General features: G+C 41.7%; 1 protein-coding gene across 8 annotated transcripts in view; it reads right to left on the reverse strand.

Moving 5' to 3' along the window:
• ZMIZ1 (zinc finger MIZ-type containing 1) overlaps nt 1-16,029 on the reverse strand; it is a 364,718-nt gene that overhangs the window by 303,151 nt on the left and 45,538 nt on the right. For all 8 annotated transcript variants that reach the window (XM_076338397.1, XM_076338398.1, XM_076338399.1 and 5 more), the window contains exon 2: nt 10,302-10,436. The gene's annotated coding sequence lies outside the window, so the exon portion shown is untranslated. The remainder of the gene's footprint in view (nt 1-10,301; nt 10,437-16,029) is intronic.

The following is a 16,029-nucleotide window of genomic DNA, read 5'->3' on the forward strand; positions in this document are numbered from 1 at the left end:
TAATTCAAATTAAAGTAATTTCACAAATAATTAAAAGATACTTGCTACCAAGTTATTGACATGAGATATAAAGTAGCTACAGTTAATTAAGGTGCACTAAGTGTATGGGGACCAATGATGTCTGAAAGGAAATATTCTTTTTCAGATTCCTTATGCTGGGGGGGGTGGGGGGTGTCAAAACTGGATTCTGCAAGCACCATATGTAACTATTTTCACTTCTTTCCAACCGAGAATTTGGGGACTTATGTAAGACTGTATCAAACAACTTAAATTTGAGTCCTAACCACAAACGCAAACAGTGTTCTATGCCAGGCCTAGAGTGAGACACTCAGGGAACCCCAAGAGCCAAAAAAAATGCGAGCAGTCACCAAAAAACAGCACAATGACACATGACTAGATACCACCACTCTCAATTACACCATTCAGACACATTAATCAACCGCTGCATTTGCTCTGGAGACAGCTACATGCTTTGTTCTTTCATCTATGAGGTTTTTTCTTCCTTTCTGAATTTACCAATGCCAATACTGGCAAGCAGCTCCTCTGGAAATCGGCTGTGGGTATTTTTAAAGCCTCCGTAGCTGTCTAGATTGGGTAAATACTTCAAGTATAGTCCCTACTAAACTATTGCCAGAAATTAACAAATGGATATTTTTTTAAACAATAGTTAAAAAACCCCACAGCTACAGAAAGGGATGTAGTTTTTTTAATGCCATGTAACAAGTTAATTTTTCAATAATCAAAGTTTTGCTCATTTCCATCTCATGGAGCAGTAGGTGGGGCAGTGCTACTTCTTGATGCAATTACTGGATTATGCTATGCTTGTCTCTAAGTCAGACTAATAGATTGCTGGGATCCTCAACCAACAGCAGTACTGAGTGCAAGTATTACATGGTACAGTCATTACACCTGAAAAATCAGTAGCTAGTTAAAAAAAGTACTTATTTTTAAATGATGCTTCGCCTCTGTTACGATACTGAGGTTATCTGAAAGGACCTTTTCCCATCTGCACTGACACTTAAGGCTCTTGCCACTTGGAAGGACGGAGGTGGTACAAGGTTATGAATGAGCAATCTTTACATCAGAAAAGCAAAAGCTGTCTTGCACTGATTAGTTCACATAAAACAAAGGAGATTTTCATTCAACTTGTTCATAAAGCTGCAAACATCTTCCCATGTAATCTTTGTGCTAAGTTTCCAACGCTAGAAAGCATTTCATTCGGAACACTGCAGAGATACAATACAAGGGGCTATTTTTAAATTTTCAAGGTACGACAGGTATCAGAACCTACAATTTCTTACATTTCTAACATGCTCAGGTCCAGATTTGTCACTGATCTCTAGGCTGCTCCTCCCCAGTGATCAGTTACTAACAACTGCCTACTGGTGGCATTTTTATATACGCATAAAAACCTTCTTCCAAAACCCAGATGTAGTTGTAGAGAGCCTCAGATTAGAATCTCAGATGCTCACCCTCACTTGAAAGTCAGAGACTACCACGCTGTTGCTAGACCAGCGAAAGCATCAGGGCACAGAAAGTCAGGCAGGACAGTCCAAACCAATTTCACTGCCACCTGAAGACACCCGACTGACTCTGCCTGGAGTGGACACAGCTATCTCACACCTCCTCCTGCCTGCAGATCTGGGGGGCTAGCCGCCCTGGAGGACGAGGAGCAGGGAGCACAGATGTCTTCACAGGGAACTACTGCTCACACCATGACCCTCAGCCCATCACCTAAGTCACGCACTTCAGGACCGCTCTCACATTAAGCATTAACTCAACCAGTTCAGCTGTGTTGCCAAGTAGCCAGTCAAATATTTACAGGATTTTTAGAAGGTGCTAGATTAACCTCATCCTTTCAGTGTACAGACAAGGTCCAAGATTTTGTACTCTATTTTGCATACCCAGAAGTTACACTTCTGAAGCTTTGAGACTCGCAACATGAAGTTGTTAGAAAGAGAAATCCAAACAGGAAAACTAAGAGGGACTCAATGCATACTGTAGACAAAATATTGGCACCACATACAGTGCTGGCAAGTAGAGCAGCATGCTGTGTTCCTAAGGGGGACAGCAAGTAAAATCCAACTCCTAGAGCTGGTGATTGCAACCTCACCTGAACAGCAGCTTTCCTTTTGTCAAGCTTGTCTCTAGGTCGTTTTGTAGTAAAGACAAAAATTGCCAGTGCGCTTTCAAGGATCTCAACAGCTTTTCCCCCTGCCATTCTCACCAGCCTTTTGAGAGTTTCCCTCTATAGCAGCATTCTCCGTTTCAGGGATTCAACCTTTCAACTGAAGCATGCGAGATCACTTATACTCTTGAACCGGCGGAGCTGCCAGCCTCCCCTTTGTTGCAAAGGGATTTACACTTGAATGGCGGTGGGAAGCGCAGTCTTTTAAGGAAAGGCTGGTGGGGGGAAGACAATTTACTTGCCAGCATCCTATTCTCAAATCCCGTTATCTACCAGCTCAACTTCTCCACTTCACAGAACTACAGTAACCTTACCACATCACTCGTTTGTAAGGAGTTTGCTGTGAGGTGACTTTTATGAACAAATTGCTAATTCGAGTTTACTTCAAAAAGGCTCTTTACACATAGTCATAAGTGAAGTTAATTTCAAGCCTAAATATGGACATTTACACTAATTTCATTTAGCCCAGAGTAAATGATTTCATCGCTCCACAAAGCTTCCTTCTTTATACATGTGCATTCTTTTTGTCATTCACTTACTCTAGGACTTTTTAGGTATTTCCTATTACAGCCCTGCATTGCCATGCACATCGTAGCACATCTGATGGCTTCTACAGCTTTTCAAGAGAGACACTGGGGAACACCACAGCGGCACAGACACACTGCTGAGGGCAGAAGATCATTTGAACAAGAGTAATGAAGTCTGCTTCAGTTTAATAGCTAGTGACATGCTGGCTTTGGCCCTCCACCTAAACATATACACAAGTAGCACCTCCCTGGTGCACTTCTGTTCCTAAATTGCAAATTGGAAGATAACTACTGATTAGTTTCAGGCTATGTTAGCCGTTACCAGGCAGTATCATATTGCTGCCTTTCAAACAGCGTCACCCTCTTGTAAATCCACACAGGGTTTTTGTTTGCTTGCTTGCTGTGTATGCATAAAGCCTGCTATCTCCAAAGAAAAATAATAGCATCCAAAGCATGAAAGTTGGCAAATGCTAGTCTCTGTCACAGAGAAAGATCTGTAAGGAACATTTCTTCTTCTGTTTTTAAAATGTTATACCTGCTTCTGATTTGATTCCATCTCCTGCATTCTGAACCGGCCACATGCTGAAACACACAGAGAGCACAGCCTGCAGAGCGCAGCAAGAAAGCCGGTGGCTTTGCCACCACCAAAGCTGGTGGCAAACCACAGTCCCCATGAAAACCACATGTGCCAGAGACCAAATATTTTGCATTTTGCTTACTGCTAATAAAAGCTGCTTCACTTCATTAAAAGCAGCTTATCATTTTATCTACTCACTCTGATTAATTAACCTCTGGTTAAAATGAATGAGCACTTGATTTGAGGATTCTATTAACGTGACACTGGTGAACCACCACTTCCATCCTTTTCCTTTTATTCTCCATTCTCCCTATACCACCAGCGTCTTATTAGGCCATTTTGATTGACACCCCCAGTACCCTTCGAGCATACTACAAATGCTTTTATAGAGAGAGGTGAGGAAGAAGAGGTCCCACAGTCCAAAACTCATCCAAGGCTCAATTTCCCTGCTGGAATATACAGATGGGTATCATCTACTTCTCACTGTAATTACAATCACAAGCTTGGAAATAAACAGCATGGAAAGAAGAGCAAGCCAGGGAAATACACTGGGTTGCTGGGAACAGGGGAAAAACAACAGTACCATTAATACATACAACTCATTTGCCTCTCCAGAATAAAATAATTTTAAATATGAAGCACAAACAGCAGTCAGTTCCATCAAAACCCCGACTTTCTTAGAGAGCAAAGAACTTTCTCCCAAGCCAAATACCATGTGCTGTATATGAATAAAGACAGCTTCTGCTACAGTATATGCCTACAGATTTCACAGTTGCATATTACCGCCAAAATCTCAATTTCTAGCAGCAAAAAACTTATGTTACCATCCTTTAGCCAAGCATCTGAAGATTGAAATATATCATAGCTGCTCATTTTGCTGGCAAACAGTGCTTCTTCCCTTCATATACCAAATTTTCATCTCTATTCAACTGACTTTATGAAGGTCACAAATACCCAAACACCTTTGGGAAGTAAAAAAAAAAAACCACCACCAACAAAAAACACAAAAAACCCAAAACCACAGCCACCTTCCCTTTTTCTTCCTTTACCTTCCTTGTCAAGTTAAGCATCCATTCTTTTGCAACAATGCCCACAGAGAGGACAGAAAGATCATTAGGCCTAAAATTGTAACAAATTCATAGTTTGAGGGAGGAGCAGGGGAGAAGAAGTTGAGGGGAAGTGGAAATAAAAGTTCCTGGGTCACCCTAACATTTAGGTCTAAATTCCTGTTCAATCAGGGTAAACCATAGGTAGAATATTACCAAAGCGACTGGAAACTTTGTATTTATGTTACAAGCAATTCAAGAGGTCTCTCTCAAGAGAGGAGCGTGTTATGAACCGTTGAGTATAAGTGCAAGCCTGAAATTCGCGGTCCAGCCAGACAAGGCTGTATGTGGGAAGGCACCAAAGGAAGATCTGGTTTACATCACACAGCAGGGCAGTAAGTGGTCATGAGTCACTGATGCACTTCATCTGGCTTTTAAGACCATCAGCACTGGATCAAAAATGTTCCAGACCACATGTTACAAAGCACTTCCCAGTATAAATCTACCCAGCCAGTTCAAATCTGCACAGAATTTTCTAGACAAAATTGCTTTGTAACACAAGGCTTCCTGCAGGATCAAATATGTTCTGTCTTGCAGATGACAAGATGTTAGCACAGCTCTCTACTACAATGCTTGGGCTGATTGAACAGGAGTCTTCCCATGGGGTAAGCCCAAAAGGGATAAAGCAGGATGAACCATCCTGGCACTACCACCTGAGCTGTAAGTAGCACCCGGTCCTCCCAACACCCCAGGCAGCACCACATTTTCTAGACCTTAACCATGCGTATACCAGACACAGTAGAAAAGAGCCAAACAAAACTGGGAAACATGGTTTTGAAACATCAATTCATGATTTCGGTTCATACTTTTAAATACTTGCTTTAGGGAAGCAAAATTCTGCTGGTTTGTTTTTTGGGTTTGTTTTTGGTTTGGTTTTGTTTTTTTTGAACAGGCAAATTATTGAAATATATAAAGAATTCACACGCACCTTTGCATAGCTGAAGGATGGATGGAGCAGTATGCACCCAGATGGGTTGTTCCCTAGCAGAAGGGAACAGTCATCGCTTGTAAGGAAATCAGGCAACAAACCAGGTCTTTTTCCATTGCTAACTTCAACAACAACATTCAAATCTGATTTGGGCCTTCCAGCTTTCTTTGAGGGACTAACAGGCAATACAAGCAAAAGCAAAATACCAAAACCTGCCACCTACACTAATACCCATGCGTTACACTTTGTTCCTCTCAGCCACTAATTATGCATTAGCACCACAGGCTCTTTCCAAAAACTCCTTCCTGCAGACTGTCGATTTACACTCCCACAGCTCTGCAGCAGCCACTGCAAGTCCCTCAAGCCAGAGCTCCTCCTAGCAGGCCTGCAAAGCTCCAGAGAGCATAAGAAGCCACCTCAGTGCTCAGGGCAATTACTTACACACCAGGGGTGATAGCAGGCAGACATCTAGCCTCCGGAAGCATCCCTTCAACCCCTGGGAGCGGATGCAAAGAGGAGTCGAGCAACAATGGAGCTGCAGTTTGTCACGATGGTGCAGCGGGGCAGGAGCGGAGGCCCCAGCACAAGGGAACACGCTACTCCACGTAGGACTTATTCCCAAATAAACAAACTCAGTTTTATATTCAGAAGTAGGTCTGTACACCTCCAACACGACGACCGCGAGGAGTACCAAAAACTCCACTGCATTAAGGACAACTGAGGCAGGCAGACCATAACTGCTGAAACTGGAGGAAAGCCAAACGACCCAGAGCTAGCTCTGCTAACACTAAAGAACTGAAGGGTTTTAACCAACGACAACAAATGGTCATTGCCATAGCTACACTACATGGGAAAGACAATGCCTTCAAGCCCTCCATACAGATAGAGATGCCCTGAGGCAACCCCTTGCAGTCTTTTCACCACCTCTCCCCGCAACCCTATTCGCTTATTCACTTCGTGGGACCTGTGAAGTCTGCCCTCAGAAAAGGGCTGACCCAGACAACTGAAAGGATAAGAAAACTCTCTTACTACCATTTTAACCTAGCTTCTTGTGCCTAGATATGCCAGATTTTTACTCAGCTTCTTAGCATTTCTTAGACCTTGTATGCAAAAGAAGTGATTTAAGAACAAGTGAATTTCAGCTCTGAACTCCCCGCTTCCTGTGCGTTTAAAACCAAAGATGTTTAAAACAATCTTTTTGGAGGTACAAAATAAGCATCCAGCTTTCTGATTTCACACACACACACTACATAGTAATGAGATTCTACAGAGTCTAAACATAAAAATGACCTGAAAAACGCACTGCTGGCATGGAAATTGTTTTTCTTCTCCAATAAAATTTTTGAGATTTAAATCTTCTCCGTATCAGAACAAAAAATTAAAACCTGTAACCTTCATGAAATGAAAATCAGAAAAATATCAAAGGTTTCATTAAAAAACAAGAGAGCACAGGCTCATTGTTAACATAAAGTTAATTAAGTACTTAAAGGCCTTAAGCAGTGGTAAAGTCCTGATTTAAACTGGGAGATGGTTAAGGCTGTGCAAAGTGAGGACTCTGGAAGAACCTGTCATCCTCTCATACTGTGCAATATAGCTTTGACAGACACTTCATTTTACCGAATACAGTCACTGAATGAAAAATCCTAACCCCAAACTTATCTCAAAGGATTTGGGGGGGGGGGGGGAAAAATCCAAGACTTGAAACAAACACTTTGTTGAAACACTACAAAGGCTCAAGAGCTATGAACTTGATTTATATATGAGAAGAGAAATACAAACAGGGTAAGCTTCCCACTGACAAGTTAAGTTATTACAGGCATGCTGCTTAACATACGCAGGGTCACCCACCTGAAATGTTAGCTAGCAGCAGTATCACCTTTCCTTTGGAGATGGTTCAGGTTGATACAAATGAGAGACAGGAACACAGGGGGAAATAACGAGGAAAATAAAAGTTCTTTCAAAAGTCAGTGCAAAATCATCATTCTAGATGCACCAATAAGAAACACAACTTCTGAAACAATCCCAACAGAGGTAAGGTTGCTTTTTCAATGAACAAAAAAAATTGAAAGTTATCTTTGCCCAAATGTAGTTAGAGGAAATGGGGGAGGAAAGCATAGCATTAAAGGCAGCAAACAAAACACAGCAAACTGTGGGCCACTAGCCAGCCTGATCTTTTGTTGCCTTGTCCCTGCCCTACCTCTCCCCTCCTTTCTATCCCCCTTCAACATTTCCAATCAGGGAAGGGGTATATCCTTCCCCGTCCTCCACCTTTCCTGAACCTGCTCTAGTCCAACACATGGGCAAGAATCTCCTTTTGCTTTGGTTCTCAAATTTCACTATCACATCCAGTCTCTCCTCCCAGAGCTTTTCACCCGGAGGAATACAGTCTGCATGACTGCATTTGATAATACAGACTCTGCTGCTTAAATACCATACATTTGCAGACAGTTAAAGCATGTTTTACAAAGGTACCATAAAGGAGTTTAGCAACATGCATTTCCTGGGCACGCAAGTCGCTGCAGCAGCTGGAACGGGACCCTGTCCAACACAGGGACAGTTTCCCTCTCCTCGCAAGGACGGAAAGGAGCGCACGGAGACAAGGTGTTTGTGCTGGAGCCGTTCCCAAACCATGGTTTCGGAGGGACGATCCATCTGACATGTTGCAACTCGGGAAGCAGATGCAGGGGAAGGAGGAGGGCAGCAGCAGGCAGGGAATCCCCTCCAAATTTCCAGTGCCGTGCACGAGGGACAGACAGATGCATCCAGCCAGAGAGAAATGGCAGCGGGCTGTGCACAGCCTCTCAGTTGACCCTACGAATTGAGCAGAGGCACTTGTCTCCGTTGCACATCACTGCGTAAGACGCATGCTCGGAGGGAGGCAATAACAACAACTGATGCCCACGATCCTGCAAAACAGCTTGCAAGGCTTGTGCTTCCCTCAGCCCCCAACCCAGGGAGTTTGAAGGCATTCAGAAACTGTACAAAAACTCAGCTGGAGCTACGAATCTTAATAGCGGCTTTCCTCCACACCTGCAGCTCAGCCAAGCCTCCCACATCTCAGTGTGCCCCAAAAGTCTGTGTTTCAAAGGAATTTTACAGACCCTTCACTTGTTTGGGAGAAAACAGGTTCAGAGGCCACAAGGCAGCTTCTGCGGGCTCCTCCTCTCAGCGTGCTGCAGCATCAGTGGCAGAGGCAATGCCTGCCTGCAACAGCACAGGCAGCTGCATTATTTAGTCTGGCACCAAGGAGAAAAGCTATCATCCATTTTTAAGTTAGATTCAGGGAACCAGCTGGGGACCAGCGACTGCCATTTCTGAAGTGCAAGAAGAGCATAACCAGCCTTTCCACAGTAACAAAGATTAGCGGCCTGGAGTCTGACACTCCTCCTCCATTAAAAGATAGGAGACAAAGCGATAGACAGATAATTACATAGAAGGAGCCCTGGGGAAATTGCAAACTCCTTGAGAACCCTTTAGCTGGTCTTTATGTTTCTCCTCGTCTCTGCTTCAGCTGAAGGTCTCCAAGAAACATTTGCCCATTAGGTCATTAGCTTTATTGCAGAAGGTAGCCAGGCAGCTGGTAGACTTAGCTTGCCTCTGCGCCATCAAGAATGAGATGGGGAACATCCCAAGGCACATTACCTGTCTGCAGCTTATCCTTGATAAGTTAGTGTACTTAGTCAGTCTGAGGGGTCTGACAAACAAACTCTGACAAATCTCACTGGGGCAATTTAAGACATTATTGCATCGCACTGCCTTCCCAAACCCTTCACAAAGGTTAGCACCACAGAGCAAATCTGGCAGAAAAATTTGTATCACGCATTGGCCTCCCCAAATGAGAGCCTAGCAAGGTAGCATAAACCCGTTCTCAGAGCTGGTTTAAGTTAAGACATCAACTGTGAACTGGAATGGCTGAGGTCTAGACAGGAGATACTGCCTCCACTACAAGGAGCATTAACGTTTATCACAAAGATGGAATGGGAAATGACATCTCAAAGCACTGCAGCCAGTTCCTAAGCAAATACAAATCTAAACACTGAGTTTTGGTACTAAAATACATATGCAATTTGTCTAGCAAATGACTTGAGTCTACTCATGCAGCTCAGGATGCTCTATGAATCACAGCACTAATTTTTTGTACTTTATATATCCTGACACATAAATTGAATGTCTTGAAGTGGAAAGACGGACATGGATTACAGGTGGATCACATGTAGTTATCAGGAGATAACTACAAAATTTAATTGCTTAGAAGTATTACAAAAAAGGCACTACATTTGAACTCTCACCCACCACATTTTGCACTTCTGCCCAAAACTAAAAAAAAGTCTGGAGAGATAAGGAATTGCTATCTGTTTCCAACTCTTCACAAAACAAACCATTCAGAGCTAGAGCTGGGGTTCCAGCTGGTTCCTATCTTATCTGCCAGTGGTACAACCAGCCATGAAACTATGAAGGACCCCAGAGAAGACAATCAGGTTTTTAATTAAAAAACAAAAAAAACCACAAAACAAAACACACCCAACACAAAACAACACAACTAAACAACCAAAAATCTGTATTTATCTGATTAGATGTACATGTGTCTCAAAAAGTGCTTCTTTTATTATTATCATACAATTCTTCCACTTGGCTTCTCCAAACCTAACTCAATGTCTGTTCATCTAAGCTGATATTCAGACAAAGATTTAGTTCATCAGTCTGCAATGTAACAGTTACATAATTTTTTCTCTGCAAGCATTTAAAATGTATCTTGTCTTCTAGTTTTTCCCAAGGGACTGTATCCTGCACATAGAAGTAGAGTGAGAAGCACACGAAGCTTCTGTTCGCGTCACACTGTTAGAAGGGCAATCCACACTAACCAGAAGACTTGTCTAAACTCTAAGTAGACAAGCTTCTTCTAAAATCACCCTCGTTTCCAGAAGGAGCTGAGCAGGCAAGACACCTCGAAAAGCAGATAACAATTACCTCTTACCTTTCTGAAGAGGCCGCCGCCAATTAGCGCATTCCTGGAGCTTCTAATTCAGGCAAGAAGAAAGGAGAGGGAAAAAAAAGAAAAAAAAAAAGAAGGAGCAGGGAGCCGTTTTCTTCCTCAGCACAACAGTATTTCCTAAGGGGTGGAAAAAAAGAAGAAAAAAGAAACAAGTAAATGTTAGCTTTCATGCTTTTTGAAGAGGCTACAGATTACAACAACTCCTTGGAAGTTGTGCGTCTCCTTCTCCAGTTCCAAAATACCAACTTGACCTGTCCTTTATTTTCTCCTTCTATCATCACCTTATCAAAATATGGAATGTGAAGGTCAAGTCACCCTCTGCTAAGAAAAACTAAGATGGAGTCATGTCAGAACGGCATGAAGTTCCACACTAGAATGGGATAAACTCCAATTTAAAAATATTCTTGAGCACTCACTCTATTAAGTAAACATGCTTCAGCCAAGCTCACACCCACTTCGGTAAAAATTCAAATGAGCCACATTTACTATCAAACTAGTTGGCAAAAGGCAAATTACAACATGCATACTGAACATACAGGTATATAGTGACATTCAAGTGCTTGTGTACTCTTCCCTGCAAGGATCATACCTAGAATTATGAAGTACATGCAACTAATCATAACTTCTATTTCTTTTTGAGACAACTACTCTTTTTCTTAAGACAATCTATTTTCTTAAGACAACCTATTCCAGCTATATTGAATCTTTCAGTAACAATAAGATTTAAAAAAAAAAAAAGTATCAGAATGAAGGGAAGGGGAACCAAAAAGCCTTTTTGTGACTAAAGATACCATTTAGAAATCCAGCTTCACTCCCATAAAACCACAATCCCTCACCTCAGACCATCTCTCTCTCTCTCTGCCCTACTCCTAACATGAATTTCAAGAGACTTACACAGACACCCAGTTTAATGGGCCCCTCCCTACCTCCAGTACCTGCCTCTGATGAAAGGCAGGAAAATCAAGTGGAAATTTTTTTTAAAGGGTGCATGCAAGACATTAACATATTTGAGGAAACGGCAATTAACATTTTCCATGGGGAATGACCAAAGGAAAACACATCCAGTCTGTTCTCCATCACATTTTTTTGGCTTATATTCATAAAGAAAACGCTACCCTTTTCTGTCCCATGAAAAACCTGAATGCAAGTTCCCAAAATAAGGAAAAAAGTCTATGCTACCTTACATTTCCCCACACGCCTCTATTGTCCCTCAAAAAGATAATTATCCCATCTGCTAACAGCATGCAAATGCATACGGATCCTAGTCTCCCGAAAGATATTTTATACAAGGGGCCCCAACAGATAGGAAACAACATAAAAGACAGCACTCCCATCACAGCATCTCCCTCAAAGTCGACCATGTCTGTCCAATTCTAAATGGCCACAGTTCCTGCATTTCTCTAGGGGACAAAAGCTCTCTTCTTCTCTCCTCCCGTCAGCAAGACTTAAAGCTGCAAGAAAAATTCTGTCCAGATTCCCCTCTAGATAGGCAATGATTTAAAGAATTCATGAAGTAACAGTGGCAGTGTAAATAAACAATGAAAAACTAAATAAAGATCACAAAAGACACACAGAAAATGTGCACTAAGGAGAGAAAGAACAAGATCAGTGATTCAAAACCTCTTCTGCCTTGTTACGTTCACCCATAAATAGGCCTAGCAATAATCTGATAACGCAAAAGAATGGATCCTGACACAAAAATGTACCTGCTCAAAAACCTGCCTCCCCAACCTGTTCTCTAAAGGCAAGCCTTCCCACATTGTTTAATTCCACTTTTTTTTCAATGTCTTACACCCCTCGGTCACATTTCTGCTTTCTGTCAGATTTCAGCCCTCTTGTACTAATTGATGCAAAGCAACTTAAGCCAACACCTGGAGTACTCAAATTGCTATACTTTTTAAAAAGAGGGAAACGGTGCTACAGCCCTCATTGTGGGAACGGGAGAAGAAATGACCCTCAATGAACTGCTCCCGACATGTGTACATCCCGAGGCTATGCGCTAATCAATACTTACTGAGCAGCTCAGCACAGACCAGGTTGCAAAATACAAGAAAAAAAAATTTGTATCCCCCTCTCAACCACACACTAGTTTTGTATCCCTAAATCAAACGCACCACTTGCTTTTCTTTTTCATTATTAAATCAAAAGGATGCTTTAGACAGCATTTTTCTCCCTGCTAAGAGAAACCCCCTACATATGTCAGGTGCAGTCAGCTAAGAATTGATATACTGGTTACATTTCAAGTGCTTAGAAATTTTACACTTTCATCCTCTTACTGGTAGGAGAAATAATTTAAAGCAGACATACAAGATTTGGAAGAAGCATATTTTTAATCAAACATAAAATCAAGAGGTGGCAAAAAAGAAGGCTGAGTGCAAAAACCTAAGGTTTATTAACAACATTCTCTGGGAGACAGAAATCTGTCCTAAGTACCACTTAGGGATGTAGCTTTGACTCAACATCACCTGCCCCAAAGAAAGTGAGACTGCTCCGTTCTCAAATCCTCAGGCAAGAGGGAAAAAAAAAAAAAAAAAAAAGAAAAAAATAGTAGTGAAATAATGCATTACCCAAAAGTCAAATTCTAAGTGGAAAAACCTAGTGAAATGACTTACAATACCAAAAGACTTGACTAAATTTCTGGCAGGGCCAGAGATAATTTGTGTAAGAAAAATGTCAAAATGTTTTGGGTATACAGCCACTACAGGAAGGAAACAAACAGAAAACTGGGAAACACTGTATCAAAACCCAAGGAATCGTTGACATCAACATTAGATAAATGAAGAGGCATATGTTAAGACAAACACCCTCAGATGGTGTGTGACTCAACTTCTGCAGTGGATTTAGCCTAGTTGCTTTCCTACATCAAGCTTAATAAAAATAATCCTCAATTCCACCAGCTAGAGCTGGGTTTTCATTCGATCTCACACTATGCACGCTGATTCTGGCCAGTACCTGAGCTGACGACTGAAACCTGGACCAGGGATTCTGAAATGTGATCTTGACTAAAAATTAATCCTTCTTTCTGGAGGATCAGTGCCAGATTTATTCCTCCAGCTGCACAATGAAAATACAGTGGTTTTTTTAAGATGTTACCCAAATCCAACCCACTTCCCACTGTTAAACGGAAAGATTCTGCGCAACAGTTGCCAGGCTCTAGTTTGTAATTTAATTGATCCAGAGACTTTTTAAGTTCAGAAAATAAAAAGTTTTGGGAAAGTAACTCCCCTCACTTCCAGTCTGCATTGCACGACTGGCAAAGAGCTTGCTCACCTTATCCTGTCCGACCCTTGCCAGGAGCCCCCATCAGCCCTTTGGGGAACCGCTCTGTTAAAGGGAGCCTCCATTACACACAAGCAACCTGGAAGATTTTCTAGTTTATTAGATGTTCTAGCTCTATGATGTTTGTTACTTCCATTAGAACAAGAACTAGAGAAAGGAATTAGATCAGAGCGCTGCTGTATGTAACAGCCCCCTCCCCAAACCGTGTTCACAACATTAAACGCTGCTCTGCTTTAAGTGGAGGGGGAGTACCTCATCACCACCTCACACAATTTATAAGGGCAAAAAAAGGGGAAAAAAAAAAAGAAAAAAGCGTTCTCAAGGTTCTTCAGTCTACATTTAACAAACAGCTACTTTTCTTCAGGTGAATTGTAAGCGTACTCAGTGTGCACTAACAGAAATAGGTCAAGCTTGTATCGTAGTAAAAAATTATTTTTGTTTTTTTTTCCTGTTTATTTTTCAACCTCTCGATCTAGGAGGAGATGTAATAAAATAACTATTCCATGAATATCTATTGAGGGAAAAAGTAATCTCAATTTCTCATTGTAAAAAACAAACGAGCAAGTTAAAAAAAGATTATAAAAATACATAACCTTAACCATCATGATGAAACAGAAAAGAAGACCTTTTTCCGGATATATTCTTGTATGACCTGTAGTTAAAATGTTTCTCAGAACAGTACCGTAAGTCTCTCTCACATACCTTACTAAAATATATTAGTCTATAGTCTCTCTGCCACTAATGGCAGCGGCATCTCCCAAGTATTTTGGGCACCCTCCCCTAAGTCTCAGGGCAGGACTCTAAACCCCGTGTTTTGAAGCCAGGAACCTCACCTCCCCGTGGCAGGTTCCTTCTCCAGTCTACTTTCTAATAGCTACAGTTTGGACAGAGTCAGTATGAAATGAAACGTGCATGTAACATAGCGCTTACCTACAGCAACATAAAGAGAACAAGCTAGAAATGAACAAATTCTCATTTAATTTAGTATGAATTAAAAGCATATCCCTATTATCCATGCATATATGTGTGTGTGCAAGCGTATACATGTCTGTATACACAGAACAGGGCAAGCACTTCCACCACAAACACCTGTACTGGAGGGATTTGTGAAGAAACAAGCTTCTTCAAACATAAATACTATTTTCCCAGAACTGTATCTGCACAAAGACAGGAAGCTGTTCTCAAGTATCTATTACAAATAGCCACAAAAAAGTTATCAAAATATTGTTGCAGAAGCACAGACAAAGGATAAAAACATGGCAAGAGTGAATCAAAACACAGATCTTCTAAATAAATTTTCCTTTGATTTGCACAGGTCTTAGTGAACTCATGGGATCTACCCATCAATAGACGTCTAAATGTACGACACTGCGCTTTACTCACGTGAAATATAGTTCCTAAACAAGAAGCATAATTTTTATTCATTTCAACCACCTTTATTCGAATGCCAGATGTATTATATTTCTATATCTTTATTTAGAGGTGTTTACACAACTCTCTTTTGCAGCTTAAATGTTATACCTATCTGTATTTCCCCATCTGCTTTCTTTGGATCCTGAAAAAAGCTCTTCCCAAAATGACATTTGTCCATGTGAAAATCTAAGTTTACAGAAGCACTCTTCATATGCATGCATTTAGATAACATGCTTATTAAAACATTACCAACCTATGCATGACATTTACTTACCAGTCGAACTGTAACGACCACCAATAATGAAAAAAAAGATGTAATTTTCTCTTAACCACCAAAAAAAAGGTACATACCTAGCACAAGTTAAGATTTTATAGCCCATATTTTGTATGCAAAGCCTTGAGGACCAAACCCAGAGCACTCAAGCACACTGGAAGATGCTCACCACTTCAAAAATTCGGTCCCTTTCCAAGAAATGGGGGGAAATAATTTTTCAAAACATCTATTTCTCCCTTTTAAGCTAGATCTAGGAGGAAGCAATTCTTTCTCCGAAAGCCACGCTCCTCAACCTTCCCCAAGTGACTTAGGTGATGGAACGCTGATAAACCAGCTCAAACAACAGTGCCGTTGTGAGACTCAGGACCTAGGACACAAGGGACAGGAAAGTCAGGTGCATGTCCGTGTCCTGGAGAGCAGCATCCTCCCGGGGTTCCCTGCCAGGGCAGCAGCGTGGGCTCCTGCGTGCCACTGTCAACGGGCCACATGCTGACGTGACTACAGGTACCTTCCCACCCAGCTCGGCCGCTGCTCTCTGCAGGGCAAGAACAGGCACCCGGCTCTACACAACAGCCCGAAGGATGTGGGGGGTGGGGAGGGAGCATGCAGAAACATTTGTTTCGCAAGATCTAGCTCCATCTTACAAGCCTGAGTTCATATTTTTCTGTCTTATTCTTAATTAAAAAGAAGATACCCTTCATGTCGGAAATCTGTATTTTTTGAAGCTTGAATCATTTACCCTAT

The sequence above is a fragment of the Aptenodytes patagonicus genome, chromosome 5 (genome assembly GCF_965638725.1).
Source record: "Aptenodytes patagonicus chromosome 5, bAptPat1.pri.cur, whole genome shotgun sequence".
Taxonomy (NCBI): domain Eukaryota; kingdom Metazoa; phylum Chordata; class Aves; order Sphenisciformes; family Spheniscidae; genus Aptenodytes; species Aptenodytes patagonicus.